Below are 18,579 nucleotides of genomic sequence, written 5' to 3'. Positions count from 1 at the left end.
GCTGGGACAATAGGGACATAGGCTGAGGTTGAGATGGGTTAGCTTGATACTGGAGTAGGTTTATTTAGGGCCTGTACTGTGTTTATGTGGATTCTATGTTCTAACGAGTAGAATCTTGACAGAACTCAGCAAGTCGAGCAGCATTTGTTGTGACATTTTGAGGGAAGAGTAAGGGGGTGAGAATAGAGACTGATAGGGTGTGATGGCCAGGTGGGGAAGGGGAGCAGAGGATGGAGCTTTGGGGTGCATCAATAGTTCCCTGAAAATGGGCATACAAGGAGTCACGTAATGGAGTAGTGGCTGGTCAGGTAAAACCAGTCCTCCACAGATTTTTTTTTTAAGTGACAAAAAAGCAAAGCTTTGAAATAAAATGGAAAAAGTCATTAAATAAAAGGTACAAGAGAAGCCTGAAGAAAGAAAAGGCCACAACGGCAAGTAAGGAAGAAACAGCTATTGCCTGACCAAAAAAAGGCCTTAACAGAATCTGCGAGCTGGGACCTCACCTGATGAGTACAGCCTGAGCAGCGAAGCCAGTCAGTGGGCAGCTCGGCGGCCACATCTCACGAGATGGGATCGAGCGATGGCTCATGGAACCAGAAAAAGAAAGGAGTCGCATGTGTGCAGTTCATATTCTAACAAGGCCACCGAGGAGAGCAGACACCAGCAGCTGGTTGCCGCTATCAGAACGGCAGAAGCTGTGGAGGAGGCGTCAATGGAAACAGGCTCATTATTGTGTGAAAGACATGAAGCAAGAAAGAGAAGCCCTAGAAGAAGGGCTACAGGAAAAAAATGCAAGATAAAAAACATCCAGATGGTGGATAAAGTGTATTTTGATAAACAAATAAAAACTTTAATAGAAACAATAATGTTTGAATTTAAAGCCATTAGAAAGACTATGCAAGAGACAGATGCAAAAATCCAAAGATTGGAAATTGTAATGACAGAAATGAAAAAGAGAAGTGAAGAAGTAGAAGACAGTGACAGGTGTGGAAATGGAGGTGACTGAATTTAAAAAAAAACCTGGAAGAAAGATTTGAAGGGTTCCTCTGTACAACTTGAAGTTATGAGCAGGTGATCCTCCATTTTGAATTGCTTTTCATATTACCTATCCTTCTGCCTGTTCATCCAGATCATTTTTAAAAATCACAAAGAGCATGGGATATTTCTCATAGTTCCAGAGCATAGCTTTTCCCATTTTTCATTTTTTATGTTTATGACACCAATGGCATCATGAAGAAAGCCTCTACTTCCTCAGGAGTTTGCGGAGGAGCTAGTGGAGTTGTTCAAGTGAACCGGTACGGACTTGAAGGGCCGACATGGCCTGTTTCCGCGCTGTAAACGGTTATATGGTTATAGACAGATTAGGAAGTCACATGACTTATTGGCCGAGAAAATAGACATTTTAGTTAATTTAATTATATAAAATTAGTGGGCCTGAAAGAAGGTGAAGAAGGGGCAGATATAAAAGGATTTTTAAAACGATGGATCCCGCATATTTTGGGAGTAGAAGAACTCCAAGAAGAAATGCAAATTGATGGAGCCCACATGGCATTGGCATCAAAGCCGCAGCCACAGCAGAAACCGCGTTCCAAACTGGTAAAACTACTGTGATGAACGACAAGGGAGAAAATACTGGAATTGGCTATAAGAAGAGTGAAAGAAAACAAGAGACCATTGGAGTACAGTGGGAAAAAAAGGTTCCTTTACCCAGATGTAAGCTTCGAACTTTTAAAGAAGCATAAGTTCAACTCATCAAAAACTTTACTATGGAGGAAATGTTACAATTTTGTGTTACATCATCCTGCAGTTTTTGAAGATATTTATCTCTGACAGACAAAATAGACTGTTTTCAGATCCAGAAGCTCGTCACTTTGTCGAACAATTGCCAAATAGGCAAATAGGAAAATAACAAAAAGACTGTTAAAAATAATGTATATAAATAGGTTTGAAAGTTAAGAGTTAGATTATTTAAAAAAAAGCTTTGTTTTATTTTTTAGAATAATATATTGTGATTTTTCTAGGGGAGGGACGGGGATGGGGGAGGGACGGGGATGGGGGAGGGACGGGGATGGGGGAGGGACGGGGATGGGGGAGGGACGGGGATGGGGGAGGGACGGGGATGGGGGAGGGACGGTCTGCTGCAAAATTAGTTGACAATTGCAGTTTATACCGCAACCCACGAAGTAAAGGGTGCTGTGGCTGTCTTTAGTCTTTTTATAATTTTTGTTATTTTCAGCTGCATATAGTAAAGAATAAGAACATTCAAAAATGTGGCTTTAGAGGAAGAGAGATGGAGAGGTTAAAGAGGTGGCACAGGTAAAAATGAGTTGATAGGATGAATACATTGAAATATATGACAATTAATATTAAAAAAGGTACAAGGACTGCCTAAAGAAATCTCTTGGTGCCTGCCACATTGACCACCGCCAGTGGGCTGATAACGCCTCAAACCGTGCATCTTGGCGCCTCACAGTTTGGCGGGCAGCAACCTCCTTTGAAGAAGACCGCAGAGCCCACCTCACTGACAAAAGGCAAAGGAGGAAAAACCCAACACCCAACCCCAACCAACCAATTTTCCCCTGCAACCGCTGCAACCGTGTCTGCCTGTCCCGCATCGGACTTGTCAGCCACAAACGAGCCTGCAGCTGACGTGGACTTTTTACCCCCTCCATAAATCTTCGTCCGCGAAGCCAAGCCAAAGAATATTAATGGATATTCACAACTTAATTAAGAGGAAAAAATTACTGATGCTAAAAAAGGAAAAATAGTCATGGCATTTGTACAGGAAACACTTAACAGAGGCAGAACATCTCAAACTGAAGAGAGACTGGGTAGGTCATGTAACATCGTCGTACAATTCAAAAGCCAGGGGAGTAGCTATCCTAGTTAATAAAAATTTACCATTTATAATAGAGAAAATAATAACAGACCCGGCATGATGATGTGCCAGATTTATTCAGAATCATAGAATTTGTTAAATATTTATGCACCTAATGAAGATGACTAGAAATTTATGCAGGACATTTTTTTAAAGATAGCAAAAACACCAGGACATATTTTACTAGGGGGACTTTAGTTTTAACCATGACCCATCAATAGATAAAACTGGGAAAAATACCTTTTTAAAATAAATAAAGCAGCCAAATTTACATTAAGTTCAGTGGAAGATATGAAAATAATTGATATATGGAGAAAACAATATCCAAAAGAAAGATTATGTTACTCTAACAGGCATAAAACTTATTCTTGAATCAATATGCTTTTATTGTCGGTTCAAATTCAAGGGAGAGTTCAAAAGACTGTATATAAGGCAAGACTTTTATCAGACCATTCACTCTTGCTGTTATCAATTGCTCTGGAGTATATTCTGCTGAAAAGATGTAGATGGAGGCTGAATCACGTTGTTAAAATGTCAAGACTTTTGGGGCTATATAGAACAACAATTCAAAATATCCTTTGAGACAAATGTAAATTCTGTAACAGACATTTATATTGTGGGATGCGATGAAAGCCTTTATTAGAGGCCAAATAATTAGTTATATTGTAGCCGACTGCTAGAAAGAAACACACTCGCAATGTGGAAGGTTAAGCTCTGAGATTTATTGAGGATGGAAAGGCTCTTTTTATGTTTTTTTAAATTTTTTTATTTTTCACACTATAAACCATACTGACCAAAATACATAGACATTTTTCTCTTGAATATATACAGTGTCATTTTCTCTCCTTTTCCCCCCTCCCTTCCCTCCCTCCCTCTTCCCCCCCCCCCCTTCCCATTTATTCAAAGTTCAATGTTCATGTTAATTTACGGAGTTCCCGCCATTTGATTGGCTGACCTCAGCCGCATGAATAACAATAGCGGGCTGGAACATTCTTGCACGTGAATGCCTTTCTTCCCCAGCCTGTTATTCATCTGTTAGCTGGCAGCTTGGCCAGTGTCATTTTAGGGCTGCTGATCTTGTACTGCTCTAGCTTTCAATTGTGCCGGTTCGCTGTGTTAAGGGACGTTATGCTGCTGTTGACTACCGCGCGCTGGCTCGATCTCTGCGGTGGTGGGCCACCACAATACAACCGAAATTAAAAAGAACACTGCTGGGAAATAGAACAGTTGGAAAAAGATGTAGTAATCATAGAGAAAGACTTAATGAAAAGAGAATATGGGGAAAAAAGAGAATTGGTGAAGAAAAAATTAAAATATGACACATTGCAAACACACCAAGTGGAAAAAATATTACGAATTAGAGAAAACTTACAAAGTTTTGGCTTGGCAATTAGAAACAGAGCAAGCAAAAAGAACTATTATAATCAGATTTCATATAAATCAAAAGAAATCAATGATGATTTTAGGAAATTTTTTAAGGAACTATATCAAACTGAAATGCTAGGTAAGAATGCTGAAATAGATGAATTCTTGTCAAATATTCGATTACCTCAATTACAATTGGAAGAACAAAATAAATTACTAAAACCCCTGACAACCACAGAAATATATGATACATTAATGACATTACCAAATAATAAAGCACCAGATGAAGATGAATTTCCCATGGAGTTTTACAAGGTATTCAGTAATCTACTAATTCTGCCTCTCTTAGAGGTAATGAAACAGGTGGAAGAGACCCAGAATCTGCCTGATTCTTGCAAAATGGGAATAATCTCAGTAATTCCAAAAACAAAAGACTCGTTGTCACTGGATTCATTATAGACCAATATCTCTACTAAATACAGAGTACAAACTAATTGCAAAACTATTAGCGAATAGATTAATGGATTGTGTAGCAAAATTAGTAAAGTTAGATCAGACAGGATTTGTTAAAAGCAGAAGAATGGCAGATAATGTCTGTAAATTTATTAATCTGATTCATACGGCATAAACAAAATACCAACAATGGCAGTAGCTCTTGATGCAGAGAAAGCTTTTGATAGGGTGGAATGGAGTTATCTTTTTAAAATACTACAGAAATTTACTGGAAAAATTCATTAATTGGATCAGGGCACTATATAATAGTCCTTTGGCAAGAGTGGTAACAAATGGATATGTTTCAGATTATTTTAAATTGAGTAGGTCAACAAGACCTGTTTGCTTTGGCTATAGAACCATTGGCAGAACTGATAAAGACCCCATGATAAAGGGAATAAAAATAGAGGAATTTAAAATGATCTTATTTGCAGATGATATAGTATATTTAACACATCTGGATAAATCAATAGAGGTTATATACAAAATTGAAAGAATATGGGGTGATATTAAGATACAAGGTTAATATCGATAAAAGTGACGTGATGCCAATGAACACGGTTGACTATGAAATGTAAAAAAGAATCTCCTTTTAAATGGCAACCACAGGCCATACATTACTTGGGTATCAGAACAGATAATAATTTAAATGATTTGAATAAATTAAATTATCAACCATTAATAAGGAAAATGCAAGAGAATTTAGAGAAATGGAAAGAACTACCGCTAACTTTAATAGAGTAACTAAACTGCATCAAAATGAATGTATTTCCATGACTACAGTACTTATTGCAAATACTACCAATTCCCTTGACGGGAATTCTTTTTAAAAAAATTGAATAAATTAAAAAGAAAGTTCTGATGGAAAGGCAAAAAATCAAGAGTAGCTTTGGATAAATTAACATGGACATTTTAACAAGGGGAATTTGTGACAGAGAATATAGATATGTTTTTGGGAGATAAATTGGAAAGGTTTGTTAGAGGAGGTCACATATAAACACTTTAAAACAGATCTTATTTGAAATACTGGAGCTCTGCTAATGCTAGTCATATTGGTACACAGTCTTTGCAAGAGCTTTGAAGAGTGCCCAAGAGACAATTCATGGATTGTTGTTTACAAAAAGGCAACAGAGGAAAGAGCTTGTTGGAGTTGTAGACAGTCTGAAGGGGAACTTGCTGTTCTAAGAGGGCCATGTAGTTTTGCAAGCAGAGAGTGTCAAATAGGATTTTCTCTGAGAGAGAGACACACACAGATCAGTTCTACAGTGTTACAGCCACCAACAGCAGCTGATACTGGAACAGGACAAACTGGCAAGCTTGTGGAAAACCCCATTTGGAAGACAGGTTCTGAGTTCTTACTTCAGTCTGGTGAAAGTCCTTGTGGTTCATACAAGAGGAGCGGACTGGCTGTGTAATGTTTCACTTAGAATAAGAGAAACAAGAAGGAACTCTATAGTGACCTGAAAGAAAGAGGTTATCATCTGGAGAACCCTGAGGGGGAATTTTTTGTTAGCAAGACACTGGAGTGGTTGATTAAAAAGGAATAATTTGTGGATATCCTGGAACAACAAATATATCTCTGAAAACTGACAAGAACCTTCCTGAGCGGTAACCATTTACCTTTCAAGCACCAAAGCCTGGTGAACTTTATAAATCTTAAATTCTGTGCACAGTATAAGAATTGCCTGCAACCAGTGAACTTGGAGGAATGAGAAGTGAGATTGGACTGTGAACCAAAGAACTTTTCTGAACTTACACACACATTACATACCCATGTGCTTAGAATTGGAAGGGGGTTAAGTAAGTTAATAATAGATAAGTTAAAGTTTGATTCTGTTTTCATATTTAAAGATACTTAAACAAAAGTTGGTTTTAATTAACCATTTGTCTTGGTGAATATCTATTGCTGCTGGGTTTTGGGGTGCTTGTAACAGATTGCAGTTACTAAATTTCCAAAAGTATTACAGGGCAGCACAATTAAGAGCTTGTCAAACTTTTACCAGCCAGGAGAAAAGCTGGCTGGGCTTAAGTTAGAGTTATATAAATTAGAGGAAAATGTTCCTGAACACTTGCTCTATGTGGAATGAGAAACTGGTGCAACATAACAACCCACCAATACTACATAATATATTAAAAATATGGAGGAGAATACATCTAGAATAAAAGATGATAAATTATCAAATACCAAAAATGTTATTGATGCAAAGCCCATTAATTCCTTTTACAATGGATAATTTATTCTTCAAGGAAAGGGGCAAGAAAAGGAATTAAAAGAATAAAGGATTGCTTTTTGGGAAATAATTTATTGACAGTTAAAAGATAAATATGGAATATATGGTACAATACTTTTGCATTATCAATTGAAAACATTTAAAAGAGAGGCTGGGAGGTAGTCTAAGGTTACCTAGAGTAGTTGCTTTCAATATTTAATTACAGACACTGATAGTTTAAAAAAAAAATTCACAAACATATATAGCAAATTACAAAACAAGGAAAAAGACTTAAATATATGGATAAAGAATGAAACATGGATGGAACTATGTACAGCTACCATGACTAATATAATAAACCCATGGTATCATATGATACGATTGGCTCCAGAGATTATATGTTACACCTCAAAAATTAAAAGAATGGAATCCAACAATATTACACAAATGTTTTTGTTGTAAACAAGAAATTGGTAGAATAATACATGCAATTTGGACATGCACAAAAGTGAAAACCTTTTGGGAGGATTTAAACTTAATATTAAATGGAAGTACAAAAAATAAGATCCCAAAAATCTTCCTGTTAAACAATATAAAGGATAAAGAACTAAGTCTAAAATTAGACAGAACTCAAATATGATTCATTATAATCACATTAGCGGCAGCAAAAATAAGTATAAAGATAACTTGGAAAATGGAAACACCTTTAAAAATACAACAGTGGTACATAGAAATGAATAAGTGTATTCCATTAGGAAAAAATAACTACAACCTAAGGACATACGCTTTATTTGAAGAAATTTGGGAATCATACATAAAGTTTATTAGGAACTGCCAATTTCAGACCTCCATCTCTTGATGTGACAAGTTACAATTAAGAAAATAGGTAAGTATAGTATAATCGGACAACACAATCTTCCTTTTTCTTCTGTTCTGTTTGTTTTTCTCTTTTTCTGGCTTTAAGTTATGGGGGGGTGGGGAAGGAGGGGGTTGGGGAGGAAAAAAAATAAACATGTCACTGTGTATATATTATTACTGACGTGGTTCACAGTGAAGTGTTAAATAATAAAAAGAAAATGGGCATCCAAGTAGATAAAATAGTATGGCACACTGGCCTTCGTCAAATGCGGTGGTCCTTCTCCCCCCCCCCCCCCACCCCTGCTGTGGAATTCCAAAACCTCCACCTCTAATTCCCTTATACCTGCCCTCACACCACCTCTCCCCAGAGATAGAGTTCTCAGGTCCTCGCCTTTCACCCATAAGCCTCCCTCCACCACTAGTGTAAGCCAACTACTAGTCACATCTTGCCCTCCCCACCACTTTCTACTTTCTACAAGGACAAATCTTTCCAGGATACCCTGGTTTTCTCACCTATCCCCATCCCTGGTACTTTCTGTGGCAACAACAGGAGCTGGGACATTTGTTTTTAGCCCTCACTACCATCCAGGGGCCTGAACAACCTTTGCCGTTGAGACCAAGATTCACCTGCACCTCTTCCAACTGCATTCAGTGATCCCAATGCCACCTCCTCCACACCAGCCATTCTCAATGGGGCCCTATTGTCCCTGGAGACAGCAACTCATTTGAGTAAAAGCCTTGCTTTCTTTTCACCTCATGTAACAAAAACTTTGAGCAGAGTTCGGTGGTGGTGATGTGTGTGGGGGGGGGGGTGGGGGGTGGGGGGAAACGGGACATAGCCAACAAAAAGTTGAGAATAGTTGTTCTACCTTGGCGAGACCAAGCATAGATTTGGGGAATATTTTGCAGGGTTTCTGCCATCTTGAGCTCCCAGTTGCATGTCATTTCAACCCCTTCCCATTCCCACATGGGTTTGTCCATCCTCAGCCTCTTCGGCCATGGTGAGGCCAAACACAAGCGAGAAGAACAAGCCCCCAAGCCATGAACATTGTTTTCCTTCTTTGGCCTCTCCTCCCATGCACACCCGTCCAACTAATTTGCTTCTCCCTTCATTCACCTCTTCCATGACCCCTTTCCATCTACCCACCATCCCCTCTGTTATATAGAGAATTTAGGTTAAAAAGACTTAAGTTAAAATGTGATGATTAATCATAAACAGGGAAGCCAGAACGGACAGGGAGTTTACTAGCAGTCAAGGACAAAAGGATCTGCTGAATATGTTTTTTTAAACCTATCTTTTCATGGTCATAGTGAGAGACATGCAGGAGACAAAGGATTGATAAGAAGGGTGAGAAACAGAATTTAGTGTATGTAGAGTTCACAGCGTACGTAACGAACGTGATAATTAAAAATGCAGTTATACTTAGAATGCTTTTGTAATACTAACCAATTAAAACAGTATTAATAAGAAGGGGAAGGGCAAACAATAAGGGTATAAAAATCAATGCACTGTATGTATCGGGGCTTAACTGGTGAGAAACCAGTTGAGTCCAACTCTGCAGACTTGTAAATAAAGCTTGTCGTGTCATCAGTTTTAAAGAGACTCATGTGTGAGAAGTTTTATTTCTGACAAATGGGGGTTCGTCCGGGATCTACACTCCAGCCGTGAGGGGAGGCGAGAAGAGGGACATCGGAGGCGGTGCACCCCGCTGAGTTCAGCGGCTCCTAGTCCCTTGCTCGTCGCTTCGGGCGGCTTGAGCGAGTGGTATCCGGACAAGGTGACACGACAAGACGGAGAGGAGAAGGGTGACGGTTCAATCCCCGGGAAGACACCGGTAAGTGACGACTTACGATTGTGGTGTGGGGATTGGGTAACAGGTGTAACGGGATACACCTGTTTGGATAAAAACCTAACGTAATAGATTAGGTATAGATCTTTTGTCGTAGCGTGAGGACCCTGTCGCGGGACTCTAGGATAGACCCCAGGGAAACCTCGGCGGTAACCGAAGGAGGGACAGCACCTCCGACGAAGTGCCGAGAAGAGAGGGGTCAACCCCAGGAAAACCTCAGCGGTAACCGAAGGAGGGACAGTACCTCCGACGAGGCGTCTGAGAAGAAGGGAGTAGGGTCCAGAACGAGAGGGTCCTCAGCAACGATAAACAGATCTATGTGGGAAAATGGGAGGATCAAAATCTAAGGGCTCGTCTGAAAATTCAGGACAATTCCTGGGAGTACCCCTTGACAGCCCTTTGGGGAGAATGTTTGAAAATTGGGATAGTAAAAGATATCGGGACAAAAACAAGAAAAAGATGGTCCAATATTGTCTCCTTTGGTCAAAACAACCTATTAAAGGTTCCTCGGTCTGGTGGCCGAAATTTGGATCTGATGAGGATTGGGTTAGACAAGCATTAAACATATATGTAAATTCGAGACCAAAGGTGAATCAAGAAGAGTCAGCATATGCATTTTGTTGGGTTCCCTGGCCAGGATCCTTAACAGAATGTTTTAAATTGAGGGTAGCGGAAGAAAAGAAATGGGAACCTCTGGACAACCTTCCCCCTCCTTATATTCCCTTGGTGCCTACTGCGCCCGAGGAAAGCTTATTACCGGAGGGGAAAGGTGATGAATCTGATTGCCCGAAGGGGGCCGAGAAAAAAAGGATGAATTAAGGGAGTCGGACCCTAAACTTCCACTGGTAAACCGACCCTGGACAAGATCCCAGACTGGTCCAGGACCATCAAAGTTTTCAATAAACCTAAATCCCCTGAGAGAAGTTCCTATGGGAGGACCGGGAGGGGGAACGGGATATGTGAATGTTCCCCTAACTAGTACAGAGGTGCGGGGATTTAAGAAAGAAATGAAAAAGTTATTGGAAGATCCTATAGGACTGGCTGAACAGCTCGACCAATTCTTGGGACCAAACACATATACGTGGGAAGAGATGCAGGCAATAATGGGAACATTATTTTCACCCCAGGAGAGGCAGATGATTCGACGGGCTGCCCTCCTCATGTGGGAATATGAACAACCTGGGGACCCTAGACCCCATGAACAAAAATATCCCTTAAATGAACCCAGGTGGGACAAACGAACACCCGAGGGATTGGCAAGTATGAGACAATATAGAGAGTGGACAATTAAAGGGATACGGGAGGCTGTACCAAAGGGTCACAATTTTACCAAGGCATTTGGGAACCACCAGGGGAAAGACGAGTCCCCTACTGATTTTTTGGAGAGGGTGAGAAAGAATGTCCAACAGTATGCTGGCGTGGACCCTAGTACACCAATGGGTGAACAGCTTATTCGAATTGAATTTGTTTCCAAATCATGGCAGGACATTAGAAAGAAACTAGAAAAGGAGGAGGACTGGAGTGAAAAACCCCTAAGTGACTTGTTAAAAAGGGCACAAAAAGTATATGTGCAGAGAGAAGAAGAAGATCAAAAGAGGGCGACAAAGGTTATGGTACAGACTATCCGACAGATGAATGCTGAATCCAGAGGGGAAAGAAAACAAAACCTTCCTTTAAACAATCCAAGATATCCAAGAGAGGGAAGACCCCGGAGGTTCGTTAAGTGCTATTACTGCAATGAGGAAGGACACTTTAAGAGGGAATGCCCCCGATACAAGAGGGAATTGCGTGCCCTCGAACTTATGGAAGATTAGGGGTGTCAAGGGTTCCAAATGTTAGGGACCAAATCTAAGAGGGAACCCCTGGTAAAACTAAAAATTGGTCCCAAGGGAGAAGAGGTGGTGTTTATGGTGGACACAGGAGCGGAACGAAGTAGTGTAATAACTGTGCCAATCGGAACTGAGCCTGTAAAAAGTAATTTGACAATTTCTGGGATAGAAGGGGCTCCCAGAATGGTATCAATAATTCCCCAAGTAACAGTGAAACTGGAAGAAAGAGAAGGGGTACAAGACCTCTTGTTATTACCGTCGGCTGGATTTAACCTCCTAGGAAGGGACTTATAGGCTCTCCTATGTTTCGGTGCTCTCCCTGTGGACGGAGAAGTGCGAGTCCACCTCTGCGCTTTAAAGGAAGAGGATGAACGGCAGATTGACGAGAGAGTCTGGTATAAGGAGGGAAATCGAGGAGGTCTGGACATCCCACCTTTACATGTCACATTAATACCAGGTCATCAGCCGGTAAGGAAACGTCAGTATCCTATTTCTTTGGAAGGGAGAAAAGGGCTACAGCCGGTAATTGAGACTTTAATACGAGACGGACTATTAGAAGAATGCATGTCACCTTATAACACCCCTATACTCCCAGTGAAAAAGTCAGATGGATCCTATCGCTTAGTTCAGGATCTAAGAAGTTTAAATGCTATTGTTCAGACCCGCCACCCAGTGGTGCCTAATCCCTATACTATTATGAGTCGGATTCCCCCAGACCATGAGTGGTTTAGTGTTATCGACTTGAAGGATGCCTTCTGGACGTGTCCATTAGAAGAGGAAAGTAGAGATATGTTTGCGTTTGAATGGGAAAATCCATGGACAGGTAGACGGAGACAGTTTCGGTGGACGGTATTGCCCCAAGGGTTCACTGAATCTCCAAACCTGTTTGGACAAATGCTAGAACAAATCCTGGTGGACTATCCACAATCTGATGATTCCCAACTAATGCAGTATGTGGACGATTTACTATTATCAGGACCCAAGGAACAAGAAATGAGGGGAGATACCATTAGACTCTTGAATTATCTGGGGAAAAAGGGTCTACGGGTGTCCAGGAACAAGTTACAGTTTGTTGAGAGAACTGTGATATATCTGGGACACCAGATAAGTAAAGGACAGAAACGGATTACCCCTGAACGGATTGCGGGAATCACTAGAATGCCTCTACCCCGTAATAAGAAGGAAATAAGACAATTCCTGGGACTCTTAGGTTACTGTAGGTTATGGATAGAGGACTACTCAGCTTTGGTGAAGTTTATGTATGAAAAACTGACAAATGAAAATGAATATCCATTGAAATGGACCCAGGAGGAGGAGGGATGGTTCGAGGACTTGAAGCATCGTCTGACACGAGCCCCAGTACTTACTCTGCCCTCTTTAAAACAGCCCTTCCAGCTATTTGTCACTCATAACCAAGGAACAGCTGTGGGAGTTTTAACACAGGAAAAAGGCGGTCAGTGACACCCAGTGGCTTTCCTTTCCAAAATGATGGACCCAGTGTCTCGCGGATGGCCGACGTGTATCCAGGGAGTAGCGGCTGCTGCTCTGTTGGTAGAGGAAGCACGTAAACTAACTTTTGGAGGAAAGATGACTGTGTAGACCTCCCATTCTGTGAGTGTTTTATTAACACAAACTGCCCATCGATGGCTGACTGATTCTCGCATATTAAAGTATGAAACCATTTTAATGGTTGGAGAAGATTTACAGTTTGCAAAAATTAATAGCTGCAACCCAGCTCAGTTTTTATACGGCAGTGAAACAGAGAGAGAGGTGGAGCATGACTGTGTCGAGTTGACAGATCTTCAGACCAAGACCCGAGAAGACCTTTGCGATACTCCGCTGGGAGAAGGATATGAATTCTACATTGACGGCTCCGCCAGATGTGTTGACGGAATGAGAAGAAATGGGTATGCTATAATAGAAGGAAATACTTGGAAAGTAGTAGAATCCACGAGACTACCCGGAAGCTGGTCAGCACAATCCTGTGAACTATATGCCTTGCAGAGAGCCCTCAGAATACTGGCAAAGAAAATTGGAACGATTTACACAGATTCCAAATACGCATACGGGGTAGTTCATACCTTTGGTAAGATCTGGAAGGAGCGTGGTCTAATTACATCAAGAGGAAAGGAATTGGCACACGAACAGATGATTACTCTGACTTTAGAAGCCTTGACATTACCCCAGGAAATAGCAGTGGTCTACATACCAAGCCATCAGAGGGGAGATGACCCGACAGCAATTGGAAACAGACTGGCTGATGAAGAAGCCAAAAGAGCAGCCATGCAACAAGAAGTCCGTTTGCTGACTTTAATCCCAATAAGGCAAGGCATAAAGAAAGCTCCCATTTTCACTGCTAAGGAAGAAAAGGACATGGATCAGCTGGGCGCAAGCCAGTTGCCTGATGGAACATGGAAGACACCAGATGGAAGAATGGTTCTAAATAAAGAAATAACTCGCAATATTTTAAAACACCTGCATCATCAGAGCCACTGGGGCACCCAAGCCTTATGTGACACAGTGCTTCGAGAATATGTGTGTAAGGGAATCTACACCTTGGCCCAACAGGAGGTGCAAAATTGTTACCTATGCACAAAAATTAATAAGAAGGTAATGAGGACAGGAACCATGGGAGGTCAACCATTAGCCATACGCCCTTTTCAACGTATCCAGATCGACTTCACAGAGTTACCTCAAGTTCAAAGATGGAAATATCTGTTGGTGATAATAGATCACTTTACCCGATGGGTAGAAGCCTTCCCAACAATAAATACTACAGCCTCTACAGTAGCTCGCCTCCTCCTAGAGCAGATAATCCCCAGATATGGTATAATGGATTCTATAGACTCAGACAGAGGTCCACATTTTTCTTCAAAAATTCAGCAATTGATTTGTAATGCATTACAGGTCTCTTGGAAATTACATACCCCTTGGCATCCACAAAGCTCAGGGAAGGTTGAACGTATGAATGGAACACTAAAAATGCAATTGACAAAGTTAATGGTGGAAACTAAAATGCCTTGGATAAAGTGTCTGCCCCTGGCTTTATTGAGAATTCGTACTGCCCCACGAAAAGATGTAGGGCTGTCCCCTTATGAAATGATGTTTGGGCTTCCCTTCTGGAGTACAATTGAGGGGTGTCCCACCTTGGGGGAAGGGGATATATTTGTTAGGAACTATTTACAGGCACTGTCACGCTCTCTTGCAGATTTACGAAAGAGAGGACTATTGGCACAAACACCGCCTCTAGACTTTTCTTTACACAAAGTGGAACCAGGAGACTGGATTCTCATCAAGACCTGGAAGACTGAAAAACTCCAGCCCCAGTGGGAAGGTCCATACCAAGTTCTCTTAACTACAGAAGCTGCAGCACGAACAAGAGAGAAGGGGTGGACACACGCATCCAGATTTAAGGGACCTGTAGAGGCGCCTCAGGACCCTGATACGAACTCAGATTGGACTTGTGTTCCTGGAGAAAAACCTCTTACCTTACGATTTCGCAAAAAGACTTAATTCACAATGTTATTGTTATGTTCTTTGATTTTTCTTAGTTTGCCTATGTCTTTATCAGGTGTGAAATGTAAGAAATGCAGAGACACAGTGGTCCTGTTTCAGGACCACATTTGGGGAAGAAAGGAAGGTAATTTCATTTCCCATACCTCAGTTCCTGAGAAATGCTGGGCAGAAAATACCACCCAACATCCATATACCCCTTGTGTGGAAAAAGAAGGAAATAATATGGGTCATTATATACAGATTCCTAATACCACTCCTTTCCCTCTTAACGGTTGGAAGGGTGACTCAAGCCCACCATGCCCTGATGGACTCTGGTTTTGCATACACCAGCGTACTGTTCCAATGAAAAGTTACACTCCACACTCGAAATTGCCTGTCCCTTTAAGACAGCCGGACTTAGTTCGAGTCCATCCAAATAACCATGTAAGTTTCGGTAATGCAATTGGGGGAGATAACCTTTTTGTAGATCTGGCAACTAAAATTGCAGGAACTTTTAATGTAACCAATTGTTGGGTCTGCGGGGGTCCACGGATGTCAGAGCAATGGCCTTGGTGGGGGGAGCCCCTCAGTTCATTGACCATGATTTCCCGAATTTGGACAACTAACCGAACGAGATCAAGAGAAACTTGGTCTCTCTCTAACGTCCCCTCTGGTTTTTATTGTCTCTCACGAGCTGGCAAATACCCAGTAGGAGAAAGTCCCTGCAAGGCTGTATGGATTCGCATTTCGCCTGGTGTTTTCACTTGGTTTCTTAAACCCCAGACTTGGTTCTTATCCACTGTTTTTAAAACTAATTGCCTACCCCTGTCTAATAGCAGTATTCAGTTTTGGAATTGTACCACTTCCACCATCACAGGACCATACCAATCAAATCCCGTTCTTAAAAGAGTTTGGGAAAGGGGGTATGAAGTATCCCCAAATGGATTATTCTGGGTATGTGGTAATAAAGCTTATACTCGTCTTCCCTCACAGTGGAGTGGAACTTGTTTCCTAGGAATAATCCGCCCAGAATTTTTCCTCCTACCCCACGATCACGGTCATAAATTAGGCGTGAAGGTTTTTGATACATTACACCGTCAACCCCGCTCTACCACGGTACATTTGGGACAATGGAGAGATGATTGGCCTCCAGAACGCATAATTCAATATTATGGTCCCGCTACATGGGCTCAAGATGGATCCTGGGGTTATCGTACTCCTATATATATGTTAAATCGCATAATTCGCTTACAAGCAGTCCTTGAAATTGTTACAAATCAAACAGCTCTAGCCCTGCAATTACTTGCATCCCAGCAAGGTCAAATGCGCTCTGTTATATATCAGAACCGTCTGGCCCTAGACTATCTCCTAGCCACGGAAGGAGGTGTATGTGGAAAGCTTAATTTGACTAACTGCTGCTTACAGATTGATGATAATGGAAAAGCCATTCGAAAAATCGCTGATAATATTCGTACATTGTCCCATATACCGGTTCAAACCTGGCATCCTTTCCCACAATTTAATTGGATGGACAAATGGTTTGGAGGAACCTGGTGGCGTACCTTCTTGTGGGTCATCGGAGGTATTTTATTCCTCCTACTTATTTTGCCCTGTATTATTCCCTGTCTACGCAGCCTGGTGATTTCCATGGTCGAACAAGCTATGCAACCAGGGGGAATGGGAGACCCTGTAAGACTTTTATTTCAGCGTGAGATTAATGTATCATAGAACATTTCTCTTCCCTAGGTTAAAATCCCCATTCATATCTATACATATATTCAACACATTTTAAAGAGAGAAAGGGGTGGATTGTTATATAGAGAATTTAGGTTAAAAAGACTTAAGTTAAAATGTGATGATTAATCATAAACAGGGAAGCCAGAACGGACAGGGAGTTTACTAGCAGTCAAGGACAAAAGGATCTGCTGAATATGTTTTTTTAAACCTATCTTTTCATGGTCATAGTGAGAGACATGCAGGAGACAAAGGATTGATAAGAAGGGTGAGAAACAGAATTTAGTGTATGTAGAGTTCACAGCGTACGTAACGAACGTGATAATTAAAAATGCAGTTATACTTAGAATGCTTTTGTAATACTAACCAATTAAAACAGTATTAATAAGAAGGGGAAGGGCAAACAATAAGGGTATAAAAATCAATGCACTGTATGTATCGGGGCTTAACTGGTGAGAAACCAGTTGAGTCCAACTCTGCAGACTTGTAAATAAAGCTTGTCGTGTCATCAGTTTTAAAGAGACTCGTGTGTGAGAAGTTTTATTTCTGACACCCTCCATATCTCATTCCACCCAGCAGCCTCTGTTCCTCGAACTGCTCCAACCTTGCAATCTTTATCCTTCCTTGACTTGTCCCAAAACACCTACATCTTCTGCCTCAACCCACTGGGTCCTTCCAGGGTGATGTTTTTGTTCAGAATCCAGCATCAGTCACTTTTGTCACCACCTTTAATATGTAGGAATCGCATACTATAGAATAAGAAACTCTATTCAACATAGTATTAACCAAAACTAGACTTGAATGGAGTGGAAATCAGATCCTTATTGTTAATTCTAATCAACATTTACTGATAAGACATTCTTCTTTGAGACAGGAAACAGATGCTTGTGGACAAAGCAAGCACTTTACAATTCACAAGTTACCATTCTTTCCCCAGAGTCCTTTCAGAAATAAATAAAGTCCAGTAGAAATGAATTCCTGCATTATCAAAACCTTCACATTCCAATCCATGGTGGAGCTTCTCATGCCTCCAGTTTTTAAAAAATAGAAACATATTCTTAAAATATCAGGAGGGTGTTTTCAACTCATAATTTTGGATTAGAATGGGGACTTGTAACATTGCTTTCAAACTTCCAGTAGTTTATGAATTCTTCTTGAAACCTTTGTAGATGTGGGAGGTGCAAATCCAAGACCCGAATGCCTGAATTCATAATGAACAATACTACTCATTCTGATTGAAACATGCAACTCCTGGGCTGCAGCTGAATCATAGATTTGTTTATAAAAGTTCTTTAACGGATTGACGCTCATTCAAGTAACTGCCTAACTGTTTCATCTCGAGTTACACAAGCTTTTCAAGTCACTCCTGGTTCGGACGGCCCAAAGCCAGAGGTAACATCTTCGCTCCCCACAGTTCACGGGCTTTCTCTTGGAGAAGAGGGTGACCCAGCGCATTCTTTGAGTTGGTCTAAAATGTCCCTAGAGACCCACTATGACAGGTGGGTCTCGCCCCCTTCTGCCGCTACAGTCGCCCCACCAAGAATCGACACCTCGTTGTCCAGTCTCAATGTAACGGTTTTTTTGGAGGTCGTCCCCGGCATTTGGGAGGCAGGACCTGCATCGGCTCAAACTTCCACACGAACGGGTTTAAGCCTATCACGAGTAAACAACTGTTGACCACCAATGTCTAGTAGCATCGTGGAACTGTTGTGGCTTAGCACCTTTTATGGCCCTTCGTGAGGTTGGGTGACGGACAAAGACACCAAGAGCAGAGTCGAGAGCAGCGGGAACATGTGGAGGTGACGAGTGGCCGGTACTGGAATGACAGAACCCATCTGGTCGCAAAGACACCTCAATTCCTCTGCCGA

Source organism: Narcine bancroftii, chromosome 5 (genome assembly GCF_036971445.1).
Source record: "Narcine bancroftii isolate sNarBan1 chromosome 5, sNarBan1.hap1, whole genome shotgun sequence".
Lineage (NCBI taxonomy): Eukaryota > Metazoa > Chordata > Chondrichthyes > Torpediniformes > Narcinidae > Narcine > Narcine bancroftii.
The sequence above is the reverse complement of the archived record's forward strand: the minus strand, read 5'-3'. Positions refer to the sequence as shown.